The 18706-nt window shown below is 39.1% G+C and overlaps 1 protein-coding gene and 1 long non-coding RNA gene across 8 annotated transcripts in view; one reads left to right on the forward strand and one right to left on the reverse strand.

The window, feature by feature from the left end:
• The window catches only part of LOC117415594 (protein kinase C theta type), a 58469-nt gene that overhangs the window by 17861 nt on the left and 21902 nt on the right, over positions 1 to 18706 (forward strand). For 2 of the 6 annotated variants that reach the window (XM_034026144.3, XM_034026145.3), the window contains exon 1: positions 17244 to 17458. The exons of the other annotated variants lie outside the window; for them this stretch is intronic. The gene's annotated coding sequence lies outside the window, so the exon portion shown is untranslated. Of the gene's footprint in view, positions 1 to 17243; positions 17459 to 18706 lie in introns of those variants that run through there. 6 annotated transcript variants of the gene reach the window in all.
• On the reverse strand, positions 12945 to 17205 carry LOC117415596 (uncharacterized). 2 transcript variants are annotated; one of them, XR_009329185.1, is made up of 3 exons: positions 17005 to 17204; positions 14483 to 16728; positions 12945 to 13663 (listed from the first exon to the last, which is right to left on the reverse strand). It is a non-coding gene; the product is annotated as an uncharacterized LOC117415596 (long non-coding RNA). The 2 variants fall into 2 exon arrangements; XR_009329186.1 differs by lacking the exon at positions 12945 to 13663 and adding an exon at positions 13670 to 13910 and having other exon boundaries at positions 17005 to 17205.

Consider the following 18706-nt stretch of genomic DNA (forward strand, 5'->3'; position numbering starts at 1 on the left):
AGCTTTACAGTAAACTAATGTGATCCATATGCGTCTCCATCCATTTACGTTTCCTTCCATATGATGATGTAGATATCCTTCTGTCTGGTGTTAATGGCTGAAGTGTAATGCTGGCTCCAGGGATCAGCTTATTTTGCCTCCCTGGCGCATCAGCACACACAACGGCTGCGATGCTGGCTCCGGGGATCAACCAAAGTGCGGCCTCCCCAGCGCATCAGCATGACAACCGTCTGGATTGAGCTAAGTAGGGTACATCTCTGGGGTTTTCAAGTGGGCACCTTCCATCCTCAGTGTTTCGTCGACTAGCCCACGACACCTCAAGAGGGCTCGACGGTGATTCTGGCGTCCCAGCATCACCCCCCTCCGTCCCCCACTCAACTCAGCCCAGCTTACTTACCTGTCCCCAGCCAGAATCTTTCCGTCTCAACCACAGCCAGTTGCTGCTCCTCTCTGCTGCTTCAGATAAGTTCTTCACTGTGCGACGCAACTCTTGGCCACTGAATCCGACGTCTCTGAGAAACCGGGTTGTAGAGTGTGCCACAAATCCTCGACAACCCACTTCCACTGGGTAAACCCGAACTCTCCATCCTCGCTGTTCCGCTTCAGTGGCTAGTTGAGCATACCGCAGTTTCTTCCTCTCATACGCCTCATCTACAGCGTCCTCCCATGGCACTGTTAACTCTACCAGGTGAACAAGGCGTGCTGATCCAGACCACAAGACAATATCTGGTCGAAGGTTAGTGGTGGCAATCTCAGGTGGAAAAATAAGCCGTTGACCAACATCTGCCAGCATATTCCAGTCTCTAGCAGCTTCCAGTTGTCCTGGGCGAGGATTGGTTTTAACACCTTTTCTTGGTGGTTGCTCTCCTGGGCGGAGGAATGTTGTCTTTTGTGTGTAATGTTTTGATGGAACAGGTGGCAACTTATTGGTCATGTTACGCTTGTCTTCCAATGCTAAGGCCAAACATCGCAGCACCTGGTCATGGCGCCAAGTAAACCGACCTTGGCTAAGAGCCACCTTACATCCTGTCAAAATGTGCCTTAATGTTGCAGGTGATGAACACAAAGGACATGAGGGATCCTCTCCTACCCAGAGGTTTAGGTTCTGTGGTGATGGGAGAACATCATATGTTGACCTGATGAGGAAACTGATCCTGCTCTGTTCCATTGACCATAGGTCTTGCCAGCCAATCTTGCGTTGTTCCACACTCTCCCATCTCATCCATTCTCCCTGTTTGGCCTGGGAAATGGCCTTTATACACCTCATCCTCTCCTCCTGCTTTTGCACCTCGTTGACTACCAGCTTCCTTCTTTGAGCTGGGGCCGCCTTGTGCCATGTAGGAGGAGTTGAACTGAAACCAAGACCCCCTCTTCCATGCTGAACTTGCCCCATGATATCACCAATTCGAAGGGCAGCCTTTGCATCTTCCACAGCTTTCTTTGCCGCCCACTTTCTTCCAGTTTTCAACACAGGTGCTGCCTCCCTTACGCATTTATCGCGTGACTCTACTAATGTCATTTCCAGTCTGACCTTGGCGCACTTAAACTCCTCGGTTAGAGCAGAGACTGGTAGCTGCAGTATTCCTTTACCATAAAGTCCCACTCTGCTGAGGCAGCGTGGAACTCCCAACCATTTCCTGATGTATGAACTGATTAAAGCTTCCAGCTGTTGTCAAAGAAACCTCGTACACAGTCAGTGGCCACAGCAACCTCGGCAGTAGACCAAACTGAAAGCACCAGAGTTTTAGTTTACCTGGTAGAGCGCAGCTGTCTATGCTCTTCAACCCTTCCACTGCTTGTTGTCTAACTTCTCCCACACGAACTGTGTCCTTTAGATCCCCGTCGTACCATCTCCCAAGACTCTTCACTGGCTTCTCAGACACTGTTGGTATTGCCTCACCATTAATGAAGAATGTTTTATCTACTACTTTGCCTTTAATTATAGAGATGCTCCTTGATTTAGTGGGCTTGAATTGCATTCGTGCCCATTCAATGTTATTGGTTAATTTGCCCAATAATCGATTAGTGCAGGCTACTGTTGTAGTCATGGTTGTCATGTCATCCATGTATGCTCGAATTGGTGGTAGTCGCATTCCAGAAGCCAAGCGCTCTCCTCCTACTACCCATTTTGATGCCCTAATGATTACTTCCATTGCCATGGTAAAAGCCAGTGGAGAAATGGTGCATCCTGCCATTATTCCAACCTCTAGGCATTGCCATGTAGTGCTGAATTCTGAAGTTGAAAAACTGAATTGCAAATCTCCAAAATAGGCTTTCACTAAATTTGTTATTGTCATCGGTACACTGAAAAAATCAAATGCTGCCCAAAGTAGTTCATGTGGCACTGAACCATATGCATTAGCCAAATCCAGGAATGTCACATGGAGCTCCTTCCTCTCCTTTTTAGCTGATTGAATTTGTTGCCAGATCACATTGATGTGTTCTAAGCAACCTGGGAAACCTGGAATGCCCGCTTTTTGTATTGAAGTGTCAATGAAGCAGTTCTTTAATAGGTAAGCTGACAATCTCTGAGCAATAATGCTGAAGAAAATCTTGCCTTCTACGTTTAATAGGGAAATGGGACGAAACTGACTGATGCTTGTAGAATCTTTTTCTTTAGGTATAAAGACTCCACCTGCTCGGCGCCATGCTCTTGGTACAACCTGTTTTTCCCATGCCACTTTCATCAATTTCCACAGAATTCGTAGAACTCCTGAAGCACTCTTGTACACTCTGTACGGAACTCCATTAGGCCCTGGAGATGATGAAGCCCTTGCTTTTTTCACAGCTTGCTCTATTTCTTTCCACTTAGGTGCACAGTCCTCCATTTGGTATTCTGGTGGATTGATAGGTGGGATGTCTGACGGAATTGACATAGGCTCCTGCCTTTTTGAATCTGTATGTGTTTCCTCCAAATATCTCTCCAGCTCAACCTTAGATGCTTTTAGTGTGCCATTCTTCTCACTGGTGAATAACTTCTTTACAAATTTGAATGGGTCTTTATAAAAGTTAGCTCTCGCACGCTCCTTCTTTTTGTAGCGTTTCCGTAGGCGCTCAGCTCTGCGCAATGTTGCAAGCTTATCTTTTATGACCCTTTGTAAGAGATTGAGTCCCTCCTTCTGACTTTGTTCTGCTCTTCTCCATTGGTTCCTCAGCTGTCTCCTTTCTCTAACTAAGCGTTCAATCTCCTGCTGCCGTCTAGACTTTCCAGGAATAGTTTGTACTTTTTCCTTCCTTTTTTCAACTCCAAACCTCTCACTTCCATATGCGTAGATGATGTCCCCAAATTTATCCAGCTTCTTTTCAACTGTTCCACTTAATCTTTCCAATGCAACGCAGAGATCTGTGTTTACTGTGTCCCATGCAGTTTTCTCACAAGCTCTTGGCCATTTAACTCCAGGCTTGTGCCCGTTGAGGTTCTTTTCTCTCTTATGCTGGTTTGTCTGACCGGGTTCACAAGGATCATTAGGTTCATCACTAACTGTGTCCATGCAAGTCCTCCTCACATCTATGACAGGGGTGCTGATATCCTGCGAACTGTGGTTTGCTTCCTGTCGCTGGATTTCATTCGACTGACTTGACTGACTTCGTAAGAAGTACTGATCAATGCGAGGCCCTTGTCCCTTCTCCCTCAAGCATTTCATTCTCCCTTGATGAATCTTCAAACCCCTGACCGTTGTCGCCTTGCTCCAGCCGCAGACACAAACCTGGAGTTCCATGTCTTTGTTAACTGCAGATCTTGAACTAGTCTTTTGTGAAGTACTCTCCATACTCATATCCGTTTCCGTTCCTAAGTCGTTAACCGTGTTGTCCAACGTTGAGTCATCTTCCGCCCCCGCTCTCGCAGACTCTAGGGGTATTTTTCTCTTTAATTTCTTAGAAGCCTTGGGCGGGTGTCTCCAGCATCCTGTAAACACAGAGCTGGATACTGCCGACAAGGGTAGCTAACCCTTACCAGCCCCAATGGGGTCTCTTTCCTCCTGTCAGCTGTCTCTCCAGGCTGTCACAAGGTCTTTCCCTTGTTGCCAGCTGCACTATTCACAGCAGTCACTGGACGTATCCAGATCTTCATGATTTCCATTACACGAGAGTAGATGTTAAAACTTCATGCTGATTTGAACTCGGCTCTCGCCAAGATAAGCACCAACTAAGACGTAGCTTTACAGTAAACTAATGTGATCCATATGCGTCTCCATCCATTTACGTTTCCTTCCATATGATGATGTAGATATCCTTCTGTCTGGTGTTAATGGCTGAAGTGTAATGCTGGCTCCAGGGATCAGCTTATTTTGCCTCCCTGGCGCATCAGCACACACAACGGCTGCGATGCTGGCTCCGGGGATCAACCAAAGTGCGGCCTCCCCAGCGCATCAGCATGACAACCGTCTGGATTGAGCTAAGTAGGGTACATCTCTGGGGTTTTCAAGTGGGCACCTTCCATCCTCAGTGTTTCGTCGACTAGCCCACGACACCTCAAGAGGGCTCGACGGTGATTCTGGCGTCCCAGCATCACCCCCCTCCGTCCCCCACTCAACTCAGCCCAGCTTACTTACCTGTCCCCAGCCAGAATCTTTCCGTCTCAACCACAGCCAGTTGCTGCTCCTCTCTGCTGCTTCAGATAAGTTCTTCACTGTGCGACGCAACTCTTGGCCACTGAATCCGACGTCTCTGAGAAACCGGGTTGTAGAGTGTGCCACAAATCCTCGACAACCCACTTCCACTGGGTAAACCCGAACTCTCCATCCTCGCTGTTCCGCTTCAGTGGCTAGTTGAGCATACCGCAGTTTCTTCCTCTCATACGCCTCATCTACAGCGTCCTCCCATGGCACTGTTAACTCTACCAGGTGAACAAGGCGTGCTGATCCAGACCACAAGACAATATCTGGTCGAAGGTTAGTGGTGGCAATCTCAGGTGGAAAAATAAGCCGTTGACCAACATCTGCCAGCATATTCCAGTCTCTAGCAGCTTCCAGTTGTCCTGGGCGAGGATTGGTTTTAACACCTTTTCTTGGTGGTTGCTCTCCTGGGCGGAGGAATGTTGTCTTTTGTGTGTAATGTTTTGATGGAACAGGTGGCAACTTATTGGTCATGTTACGCTTGTCTTCCAATGCTAAGGCCAAACATCGCAGCACCTGGTCATGGCGCCAAGTAAACCGACCTTGGCTAAGAGCCACCTTACATCCTGTCAAAATGTGCCTTAATGTTGCAGGTGATGAACACAAAGGACATGAGGGATCCTCTCCTACCCAGAGGTTTAGGTTCTGTGGTGATGGGAGAACATCATATGTTGACCTGATGAGGAAACTGATCCTGCTCTGTTCCATTGACCATAGGTCTTGCCAGCCAATCTTGCGTTGTTCCACACTCTCCCATCTCATCCATTCTCCCTGTTTGGCCTGGGAAATGGCCTTTATACACCTCATCCTCTCCTCCTGCTTTTGCACCTCGTTGACTACCAGCTTCCTTCTTTGAGCTGGGGCCGCCTTGTGCCATGTAGGAGGAGTTGAACTGAAACCAAGACCCCCTCTTCCATGCTGAACTTGCCCCATGATATCACCAATTCGAAGGGCAGCCTTTGCATCTTCCACAGCTTTCTTTGCCGCCCACTTTCTTCCAGTTTTCAACACAGGTGCTGCCTCCCTTACGCATTTATCGCGTGACTCTACTAATGTCATTTCCAGTCTGACCTTGGCGCACTTAAACTCCTCGGTTAGAGCAGAGACTGGTAGCTGCAGTATTCCTTTACCATAAAGTCCCACTCTGCTGAGGCAGCGTGGAACTCCCAACCATTTCCTGATGTATGAACTGATTAAAGCTTCCAGCTTCTCTACTGTTGTCAAAGAAACCTCGTACACAGTCAGTGGCCACAGCAACCTCGGCAGTAGACCAAACTGAAAGCACCAGAGTTTTAGTTTACCTGGTAGAGCGCAGCTGTCTATGCTCTTCAACCCTTCCACTGCTTGTTGTCTAACTTCTCCCACACGAACTGTGTCCTTTAGATCCCCGTCGTACCATCTCCCAAGACTCTTCACTGGCTTCTCAGACACTGTTGGTATTGCCTCACCATTAATGAAGAATGTTTTATCTACTACTTTGCCTTTAATTATAGAGATGCTCCTTGATTTAGTGGGCTTGAATTGCATTCGTGCCCATTCAATGTTATTGGTTAATTTGCCCAATAATCGATTAGTGCAGGCTACTGTTGTAGTCATGGTTGTCATGTCATCCATGTATGCTCGAATTGGTGGTAGTCGCATTCCAGAAGCCAAGCGCTCTCCTCCTACTACCCATTTTGATGCCCTAATGATTACTTCCATTGCCATGGTAAAAGCCAGTGGAGAAATGGTGCATCCTGCCATTATTCCAACCTCTAGGCATTGCCATGTAGTGCTGAATTCTGAAGTTGAAAAACTGAATTGCAAATCTCCAAAATAGGCTTTCACTAAATTTGTTATTGTCATCGGTACACTGAAAAAATCAAATGCTGCCCAAAGTAGTTCATGTGGCACTGAACCATATGCATTAGCCAAATCCAGGAATGTCACATGGAGCTCCTTCCTCTCCTTTTTAGCTGATTGAATTTGTTGCCAGATCACATTGATGTGTTCTAAGCAACCTGGGAAACCTGGAATGCCCGCTTTTTGTATTGAAGTGTCAATGAAGCAGTTCTTTAATAGGTAAGCTGACAATCTCTGAGCAATAATGCTGAAGAAAATCTTGCCTTCTACGTTTAATAGGGAAATGGGACGAAACTGACTGATGCTTGTAGAATCTTTTTCTTTAGGTATAAAGACTCCACCTGCTCGGCGCCATGCTCTTGGTACAACCTGTTTTTCCCATGCCACTTTCATCAATTTCCACAGAATTCGTAGAACTCCTGAAGCACTCTTGTACACTCTGTACGGAACTCCATTAGGCCCTGGAGATGATGAAGCCCTTGCTTTTTTCACAGCTTGCTCTATTTCTTTCCACTTAGGTGCACAGTCCTCCATTTGGTATTCTGGTGGATTGATAGGTGGGATGTCTGACGGAATTGACATAGGCTCCTGCCTTTTTGAATCTGTATGTGTTTCCTCCAAATATCTCTCCAGCTCAACCTTAGATGCTTTTAGTGTGCCATTCTTCTCACTGGTGAATAACTTCTTTACAAATTTGAATGGGTCTTTATAAAAGTTAGCTCTCGCACGCTCCTTCTTTTTGTAGCGTTTCCGTAGGCGCTCAGCTCTGCGCAATGTTGCAAGCTTATCTTGCAACATCACAAAAGCATCCTTAATAAAACAGGTTGATTATAAAGTAAGGAAGCCAATTTGGCATGGCATAACAGCAAACGTATTGATCATATGAGTCTTCAACTTGCAGGACACAATCAGGGCAGCATGATTAGTGAAATCCCACAGGTGATGTATTTAGACATAGGAGTCACCACCTAAACACCCCATAGTCAGGTTCTATAAAATGAGCTGTTTATTCATCTTCTAGCAGCTGATCTTGGAAAATCAAGTGCACTTTAATCATAATGAAGGAATACTGTAGTATACTGGTGGCCTGTTTTCTTCTTCAGATTACAAGTATGGGAGCGACATAACTGCCTGGTATCAGTCCCTCTGCTAAAGTGCACAATATATTAAACCTGGATAATAGGCTCTAAAATGATTCTGCTAAAATAAATATTCTCCCCAGTGCATCCACCCCAGTATAGGACTCCAGAAACCACAGGCCTGTATTGAGTTACAAAGATCTGTTGACAACAGTTGCTGATGGATTATAACAGAGCTGCTAACCAGAGATAGTTATTATTATTATTATTATTATTATTATTATTATTATTATTAATAATAATAATAAAATATAAGGTTAGGCTATATTCTGTAATTTGGATGAATGTATGGTTGAGATGTATCAGTGTTTTGGCTATTTGGTCACTGTAAATCAAATTTTAAACCAGGTTAAATAAATGATTGATTGGTTTATTGAATAAAGTTTCAGTGTTCACTTTTTACCATGTAACTTTGTACAATAGACCTCCACTGTCTCTTTGCTTAGGCAACTATAAACATCTGTTAGTAATTAACTTAATTAATCCACCCCACAGTTTTTTTGCCACCTTTGATTATCTTTTTGTCCAGCTGGTTCACTTAAATCTGTGTCTGCTCAAATCCTGAAAGGAGAAGCTTTATCTTTAGATGTATATTAATCTGTTTTATAGTTTTTACTTATTGGTTTATATGTGATGGCGATTAACAATACATCTAACAATATAAAATATGTTTACAGTTCTGTGGTTAAAACAAACAATACATAGGAGTATTGATGACAACTTGTGAAACCGCATGATTATACAGAGAACAGCACCAATAAGAAATGTTCATCATGGTGCAAACCCTGCCCTGACATGTTTAGTATCTGGAGATACCCAAAGAATTACAAGAAACACGATCACTTCAAAAACACAACAAGGGCTGTTCTGAGCAGGCACATTTTCTAACTTAGAGGGTCCTTTTCAATAATATTTTGGGAAAAGACATTTTGGGAAAATATAAGTTCACCGTTAATGACACATATTGCTCATTTTATTGTAAGATATTTTATTTTCCTTACACACGTGTTTCCAGAGAAAAAAAATACATATTGAGCAGTCACAGCTTTCAATAGCATGATTTACATGCAGTTAAACTCCAAATTATCTCTCCATTGTCATGTGAATACGACATAACACATACATAACACACACATTCCTCATGCTAAAGAAAGTTCTGGGCAAAACATTGTTTGGCTAAAAAGAGTAGGCAGATCGCCTTCTCACGCTAAAAAGTCACGCAAATTGATGTTTGTTTGTTTTTTGCATGGCTAGGGTAGGGTAGCCTATTGTAGAAAACCAGTATTTAAAACATGTACTGTACGAAACATTTTGACTGGATTTTTTTTTTTTTTTTATCATTAAGGTAGTGCTGGATTTTAGCTCTGTTAATAGACTACCATAGGATCAGAATTGCAGAAGCAGCCTTCTGTAGGGAGCCTTGTATATTATGGATGTATAATATGCATATAAATATATATGCAGTCAAAAAATGTTTAGCAAAAAATTAATAGAAAAGCACTTTCATATAAAATGGTGGTATTTTTAAAAAAAATAGTTTTTGGGTGATATGCAGAACATGTTATTTTTTTTTTTTTAATGGCCAAATGAGACAGGCAGCACTTGCATGATCAAAAAGCTTCTTGTAAACCCAGTTTAAGAAAGCTGAACAATATCAGGCGTCGCGCAAGGCCTAATTGGAACATTGACAGAAACATTAAAAATGCACTCTCCCAGATTTTAATATTAATTAGGTTATTCGACTTAAGAAAACTACATGTAAGACCAAATTGTCCAAAAAGTCCTACCATACTAGTGTGGCAAAAAAGTGAGACTTCTTTTAATTATTGCATGTAAACCAAGCCAATAAGATGGTTTATAAATGAATAGTTTACTGTACCTTTATGGCTGTTGTTGTATTTCAAACTGCACAAAAAATCTTTTGGTGCTGCAGACTAATTCACTGGCCTCTTTCAAATGTGACTCAGGTCACAAGTGAAATTAGTTTGGTGTTTTCAGACTCTGGTGGGTATTATTTTACCACACATAGCCCTTAAATAATACATCAGAATCAGCAGTCTTGAGAGAGACCAGGATGAATGGACTGCTCTCAGAATGAGGTTCAGGTCAGGATTGATTCAGTGATCCAAAGTAAAAATATATATATATATATATATATATATATATATGTATATATATATATATATATATATATATATATATATATTTGAACAGCCACTTAAATATAAACTTTATAATAGTGAACAAAATATATACAGGACTATTTTGATTTTTACTTTAGCTTTTTAATGAAGTTTCCAGTAAATGTCATACATACAAGCATAACTTAATCACATAGTACTGTTAGGGTACAACCAGCATTAGACAATTAAATATTTGGTCACAAGGGGGCAGTTGAACTAATTAGTAATTCCCATTAGCATTATAATGTACAACCTAATAGCAGAACTAAAGTTTCTGTATATACATTTCAATGTTAGCATAATCCTGTTGGATATGACAGATATACAAGCACATATAATGTATATACTTCTGGCAGTAAACCCTGCATGTGACGTTGTGATTAATTATTGATTACTTAAGCCAACATGTGTCTATAAAATCTTTCATGATTTATTTTCCATTTTAAACCTTGTTAATGTGTCTATATGGGTACTGGTAATACAATATATGTGTAAATTAAAACAGAAATTATTGTGACCACAGGATTCAATTTTTATCACATCAAAGTCCACAATATGATAATTGCAAGAAAACTTTAACTAATAATACAATCATTAACATTCTCAAACATAATTCTAATTACATGACTGCAGTGTACATACATTTAAACACTTGCATTGCCTGTTTTCTAGTGCACTGGTTTATGGTATGTAATTAGGGTGATCTATTGATCTAGGAAGATTTTTTAGCATTGCATTTACTTATTTGATTACTAAAAGGGAAAGGCTGTTATTGTTGTGTATACTGTATATCCTTGAAATACAATTTAGTTGTGCTGCTGTACTGGATTTGTTTTCAATTACTGTTTTTTTTTTTTTGTTTTTGTTTTTTTTTAGATTCTGTTTAAAAAAGTTTTTACTGCCACACTATATACTGTTTCCACATTCAAACACATCTGTATGTCTGTTTAGTGTTATAGTAAATTATAACCCTAAAAAGACTATTCTATTTCTTACTTCATTATGAATTGGTGTATTTAGAAGAAGAAATAAAAATTAAGATGCCTGCACATGCTCAAGTCTGCTTTTTGGGTTGATATAAAGGGTAACTTGCATTTATGTTTATCGGTTTTATATTCAAATCCAGAGCTGCTTGACTGTCTTGTTGCCCAATGCAGTTGCCATTTTAAAGGTCTCTGTGTTTTTCTAAGAGTAAATATTTTTTTGCCTTACTTTCAGGTAGTCAGTTACAATTGTACTTTGTACGTCATTTACCTCAATATTTTCTTAGGGGTAAAAGGTAAAATGTCACTAGCTGTGTCAGTATGACAGTCATTAGAAGTAAGCAGCTGGTTGCTAATGAAAGGAAATGAAGACGATGGACAGAATTTCACTCTCCTGGTTCTATAAACTGTGCTGCTTTGAAAACCTCAGTGGTATGATTTATTGAATTACATAATTAGCTATAACCCCTTTAAATATACAATATCATTACAAGCAAGTTTGTTTAAAGCGATGATCAGGCCACAAGGTGGCAGCTAAGGCACATGCTAAGGCACCCACTCCTCTGTTTGTCATTGCTGAGGACTGCGTGTTGTGTGAATAGTTCATTGTGACAGACACTCCATCTCCATCTCCTCACAAGATATCATTTACAAAAACAGTGCTCCCTTGTTTTTTCACTGTCTGACTTTCACTGTTTAAAAAAATGGCATAATAGTATGGTTACACTGCTGCATTTTTCCATAATTTGGCATTTTTAGTTAGCTTGGATGTTATATTTTGGGTTTTGTTTACTTTGAAGATTTTGCAGGTTTTTGTTCAGCCCTTTGTTTTGTTCCTGTGTTTTGTTTGTTTTGTTATTTGTGATTATTAAAACTGTGCCAAGGTGCTTTAACTGCAGTTTAAACAAAACACAGGAACAAAACAAAATGCTGAACAAAAACTCTGCACTCTTCAAAATAACCAAACCCCAAAAACAACACCAAGCTACCGCTATCTTGGCTTGCTTTATCTTGACTTGCTTTAACAATATTTGCTTTAACTTTTATTTATCAAACGAAACAAAACAAAACCATTGAGATTGCTATCTTATGTCCATGGGTGGTCTGGTCAAGAAAAGACTATACAAGCTCCATCAATACAACTCACCCATTCATAACCAATACAAGTTACAAAGTAATCAAAGTACAATACACGTCATGCTTAAAAAGGTCAACCCTTCAGGCTCAGATCTCCCCCAAATGAACAATGTCTGGATAAAAGAAAAACTGTTTCATCTGTGGTACAGCGGTCTTGTAGTCACAGCTGGAATCATTCTAGCCATAAAGCCTATTATTAACATATCCTTTATGGTATTCGTAGCCCCCCAATATTCCACACTGAAAATATTTAAAGTATAGGTAAATACATTTAGATTCCTAGGCATTATTTATTAATAACCCAGGTGAAAAAGGTCTTGTCTGAAGAATAACCTATTTTAAATCCAAATTAAATCCCCAAACTTACAAATCATGCTTCTTGCCTGTTAGCAAAACTTTAGCTCATTCCTTCTTGTATAAATATCTTATTAACTCAGCTTCCATTAAAGAGAAAGTTTGTATGGGTGCAAAAATACGTATTATATTTACTCACTTATCTGAATCACTTATCCCTAGTTGGTGTTTGTACTGTCAGTCATATACTGACTAATGGCATGTGGGTCCATTATTAAGCGGCCTGGTCTTGTTTTGCATCAAAGAACATATCGGTCATTTTCGAGTAAGTCTCAAAAAATGCCCCCACAATGCACTGTGCTTCAAGCATGCCCCTTGCAAAAGAAGGGCCTGGATAACTGAGTTTTAATTTTGAGCAGTTTTTCAGTTATTCAAATCTTACATTTGTTTTGACTTTATAGATGGTTCGGTTAGTGTTTTAAACATAAATGTGATTTGTATTTATCTTGAAGTTAACTGTCCAATCGATGTGGTTACTAGTCACTTTTTCCGCTGTTATAATACAGCCTAACTGAAATTTGCTTTCTGGAAACTTTAATCTGCCTTATCAGGGACCACCTATAACCCTCTGTATCAAACTGACTTACAGAACAGAATGTTTCCCAAGAAACCTAACAAATGCATTATATTTTTATATAGCTTGAAACATTCATATGCCTTCCTGCAAAAGAACTGTAGCCACCAAAAATGTAATTTTTGTCACATGACATTTTAATTTTGGTTAAGTAAAAGGATCCTGTTATGTTAGCCTACATAGAAGGCAATGGAGCATCAGCAAGCTCCCATTATTTTTCTCATGGGTGATCGTTTGAATGACAAATGGTACAGAAAGACAGCACCACACAATTGTATCAAAATACAATGAATTGTTAAAAGGCAGAAAAATTTGTTTTTATTTGAAACTGTACTACCCCAGTGTGCAAATTTGTGCACAATTAATTAATATACATTCAATAATAATGTCTAAAATCGGTTTCTCATACACGGTACCATACAAAAAAGCTTCTTTTAAACATACAAAATATATAGCTAGATTGAAAAATTGTGCCTGTCACGCAATACTACTGGATTTCATTGCGAAATTGGAATAGAAAACTTGTAAGATTGCTGTAATTGATGATAATTTTGGATGACCCCTTATGATACAGACAAATGCTGAATTATACACAGTTGGCACGTGTTGACAGATATAGATACAGACTATAAAACAGATAAAATTCTTGATGATAAACCTTTTTGTTATAAACACTTACATGCAGGTAACATGAAAGACATTGGAAAATCTTGCAATACTCAAAAAAGTTCCACATAAATCTGACATTTTCATGAGAATGTGGCTGCCCTACATATGGTGATGTCAGTGCCATCTGCTGTCTCTTACGAGGCAATGTCCCATGGATGAGTGTGTCCTGAAATAAAAGGAGTTTGGTGTGGAAATATTATTTAGTACATGTTTCAAATAACACGTATTGATTTGGACCAATCAGAATACATAAAATAGTATGTGTTCTAAATAAATGTAAATGACCTACGTATTTTCTACGTAGGGGTCTGGTAATTTTACAGTAGTACCTAGTCATGCCAACGTAGTCGCTTGTAAGGACTTCGTATTCACAGCGTAATTACAAGAGTAGCCAGTCACCTTTGGGATAACATCTATTCAGACATGAAACACATTTAATCAAGAATAAGGTCAATTGCAAATATGGCAACAAAAGCTTTTCTTCTATGGTGCAAATATAGATTTGCTGAATGCTGCTGATTTAGAGTTGCCAGGCACCCCAGGAAAACTGAGATTACCCCAGTTTTCAGCTCTGACTGTTTTTTTTTTTTTTTTGTCCTTGCTTGTACTCACATTTTTTTTTTAAAGTATTGTACAAAACTATAGCAATGAATTGTGGTGATCTGCAATAATTACACCTGCTGTTTAACTTTTAAATTACAAGTAGGTTATTATTATACAGTTATTTAAACTGCTTCAGAGTTGCTACGGAGTCAATGAATTGAAGAAAAAAATATTCAATTAATTCTGGTAACCCTTTGTCGAATCCTTGACACAGACAATGTTAACCATGACATCATTCAGTTTGTATTAACAAGGTACCCAGACATTTTTATTTATTTAATTATTATTATTTTCCAATTATATTTATATATCGCCACAAATTGGTAGGAAATGGCAAAGCAAATGCAAGACGATTTTTAATTGGATAATTTATTACACTTACTATTTTCTTTCAATTCAAGTGTCCCAAGGGAAAAACAGAGGCGTTCTACAGGTGCTGTCTGAAGAGGTGAGTCTTAAGGAGGCGCCGGAATGTGGTCAGGGACTGGGCAGTCCTGACATCTGTAGGAAGGTTATTCCACCACTGCGGAGCAAGGGTGGAGAAGGAGCAGGCTCTGGAGGCAGGGGAGCGTAGAGGAGGTAGAGCCAGTCTTCTAGTGCAGGCGGAGCGGAGAGGTCGAGTGGGGGTGTAGGGAGAGATAAGGGTCTGGAGGTAGCTGGGTGCAGTCTGGTCAATAGGCTGAATACAATGTACAAAAGAGCTGCCAGACATACTTTGGTAAAGGTAAAGGGCTATATATTCACAGTGATGCAATATATACATAATTTATACAAATATATACATATACAGTAAACCCTTGATATAAGACACCTCAGAATTAATACAAAGTAAAGTCACCTATCAGTACCACCACCAGGGCCACCATCCATCATCCCAAGTCTCAGTGATTTAAAGTGATTTAACCTTTCAAACAGGCTGTAAACTACCAACCATTTGCATAAATGAAAACTAAATAACTAACTAGAATGGTTAAAATAGTCAATAAAGTGCTAACCAGATTAATACATTGGCTAAGTAAAGAACTTATTAAATAGTAGAAATCCTATGATATCATTTGTTATATCAATGTACCTGTAGTGTTAACACTACCTTCATTAATGTATATATACTTTTTTGTTTTACTTTTGTCTGGCAAAAACAAACCTATTAGTATTGCAAACAGATAAATATTGTTTTAACAAGTCAATAACCACGCTGTAATGCATATAGACACCTACTGGGCTGTCTAAAAAAGCCCATTCTACATAGGCTTTCGAGAGGATTATAGTTGATGACTTTCTTTTATTTGGTTCCATGACTGACCTGCCTGCCAAAAACATATGGAAGATGTATGAATCTGCAATGAAAAGCAGGGAAACGGGTTAGACTTGGTATAGAAATATTTAGTAGTAGTTCAACAATAAATAATTAGATAAACATTAAATGTATTCTGCACTGCAGTGCAAAAAAGTTGTATTTAATCCACCTCTGTGTATGCTTTGCAAATTGTTAAATTGTATGCAAAATCCCACTGGTGTTGGCTCTTTCAAATGCCAGGTACAGTAATTGCATTTAGGAACTGTACTGTTTTACTATTACAGTCAGAGCAAAAATATATACAAGTCATCAAGAGCACCAAACATACGCGGAAATGAAATGCAAACATACAAGGTGATTAGAAAGTAAGTTTACTACATCAATGATACGGTGCAAGCAGATTCATTCCTTTTAAAAAGAAGCACAGCAAACTGTTGCTTCACTCAGATTTTCACTCTAAAGAGTTAAGAGAACAAATATGTTTTACAGTTTCGACACCAACAACTTCTGTTTTTACTAGAGTGATCTAAATACAGTGTGCACTTGGGCAAACAAAGCATTATTTTACAGACTCCAATAAGTGCAGCATCATTACTTTTAGTTTCTGGAAGCTAGAAAGCAAGTAGTGATATGTAAACAAAACTTAAATGTAGGCTTTTAAAGTAATGAAAATATCTTGAGAAGCAGATCCGCTGATGTTTCTACATAAAAGTGCTTAATCAGTGTACATGTCTTTTAGTTTTCTGTGTGGGTGTACATCAGAGATCACACACAGGAAAGAAAACATGATAAACTGAAGTAATATTTTCCAAGAAGCAGACTGAAAGCTATATAAAGACTTTTTTTCCACACCTCACCATCCACTGTGTCACTTCCACCTCAATATGAGCTAACTGTAATAAGAACTCTAAAACCGTTTAGGTATCATAGCACCCGTTCAACTTTCAGTGTTGGCCTCATATAAACATAGAACTAACAGAATCTTCCATTCGTAAGAAAAAATACAAAGCAAAACATGTTTATTATACTTCATTTCAGTTGTATTTTCCGTGTAAACGTGTTTCAACATTATAGATACTACAGTATTTCCAAACTGTAGTAGGGCAGTGTGAATAATGTAAATATTAGAATCAAGGATTAGTATGGCCAGGCGCAGAGGCAGAGTGCGCTACGGGGGGGGGGGAGGCACTTAAGTTGCTTTGGGCCCCTGAGAACCCCCCCCAGCCCCTTGGCACAGGCCCTGAGCTCCACCAAGTAAAATCTAAAACAACAAAAAATACACAGAGAATCCTCTGGGGTTTCCTTCAGGGCTGTTGTTAAATATCAGGGCCCTAGAAAAGAGAAAACACAGAAAATGTTACTGGAAATGTAACACCTTTTACCCTTCACTGAAACAGGTACTGTTATTTTCTGAGGTTTCACACACATAACTTTTTTATTGTTTTAGGTTACTTTATGAAGCAAAATGTGTTAATTCTACAGCATGGTGCAATACCTTGGGTCATAGCTGTATATCTTTGTTATCTCTTGTTATCTTTATACAGGCAGCTTTGTATATCATTACTTTGGTGTATAAAAAAAAAAAAAAAAAAAGCAAATAAACTTACCGTTTCCTTCCTGCTGAGATGTACAAACTGAACGCCTAGGAAACAGATTGGCACATAGACTGTCAGATATTATACTGGACCAAACTGATGTGTTTTCTAAACGGTGTAATTTAATAACTAGCAAAACAAATATTCTGTGTCCAGTCGATTGATAATTCTGACAAAAACAGGCAAACAGTATTTATTCTCCCCACAGCTAAAGCTCCAATTAAATAGAGAGGCGTGGTTATATTCAAATATGGTGGGCGTGAAGTTCACAGAGCAAGTACAAGGATGGTCAAATTCTGAGCCGATGCTGCATGTGTATGTCTTGAGCATTGAAACAAAATAAAAACCCTGCAACGACATTTGTAAGGGTGACCCCTTTATTTATTTATTTATTTTTGTGTGAGTGAATATGTGTGTGATATGATAGAATAGCCCTCTCTTTATTAGATAAGCATCGGATCCAAAGGTAAGATTTTTTGCTCTATTCTCCACACGGCTTACTTTAAAAAGTTTGTTCGTTTATTTATTGCGAGTTTAAGTTGCTGGTAATAATAATAATAATAATAATAATAATAATAATAATAATAATAATAATAATAATAGTGCACTACATAGGAAAAGTTTAGCTACAACCTAAGCTGTATATCTCCGTTTAGCTGAATGCATTGATGTGCATTTGTTTAGGATATGGCTACATTGTTTAAACGCTAACGTTATATTTCAACGATTTAAAAGAAGGCTATAGGTGGCTGTGTATTGATATGTTGATTGAAAATAAGATCCTTAAAGGGACCTGGGAGGCTACTGCACACAGATTCAGGAAATGTATTATTATGTATGTTTCAGTTAGATGTAGGACAGGTTCTGTGGTCACACAGAAAGAAAACACAGATTGCTTCCAGTTTAGGAAGTACCTTTGGTAAAAATGTATAAATAAGAAATCGATGAAGCCACTGTAACTGCCAGTTTTTATTTGTGTTGTTCTGCACGGTTCTGCTTGAATTTTTTTGTAAAATGGAAAATTGTAAACGTGACACTAAAAGAACGTTGATCAGGAAAAGTTTTTATTATTATTATTATTATTATTATTATTATTATTATTATTGTTGTTGTTTTATTAGGAGTTGTTAGTCCACAAAGTTTCGTGCTTGTATTTAGAGCGGGCTCCTTTAGTGGCATTAAAGCACGGTTAATTTTATATGAAAAAGTATTGGCCCTACAGTACAGTAACCCTCTTCGGTTCAGTATCTTTATATAACTCAAACAAAAGCATGTTCAATTTGACTCTGTTTTTTTTTTGTGTATTTTACTTTGTATTTTTGGAGAATGACTGTTGGTATCACACCATAATATGGATATGGCACATCTTCAGTAAAACCCGTGTTTGCATAATGGAGAAAGTACAATTTAAATTATACAATCTTTGAATTAGAGGGGATACCTGGATAGTACACCTACTGTACAGTCTTCAAATAGTTTGTCATTTATAATTTTTTTTAGGTACAGTATTAGATTTTAGGCTGTATTTTCATCTTCAGCCTTTGCTTGAGTGAAGTGCAGCATCTCTCTTTTCATTTTGCCGCATCTTAAATATCAGGAACTGTTTGATTTGATGCTGTGTAACAGCAAACTGGAAAGCTGCGAACATTTTCACATCAGCCATCCATTTAGATTTAATCGACCACTACGGCTCTTAGTTGTTCGAGGTTATTTA

This window comes from Acipenser ruthenus, chromosome 7 (genome assembly GCF_902713425.1).
Source record: "Acipenser ruthenus chromosome 7, fAciRut3.2 maternal haplotype, whole genome shotgun sequence".
Classification (NCBI taxonomy): Eukaryota; Metazoa; Chordata; class Actinopteri; order Acipenseriformes; family Acipenseridae; genus Acipenser; species Acipenser ruthenus.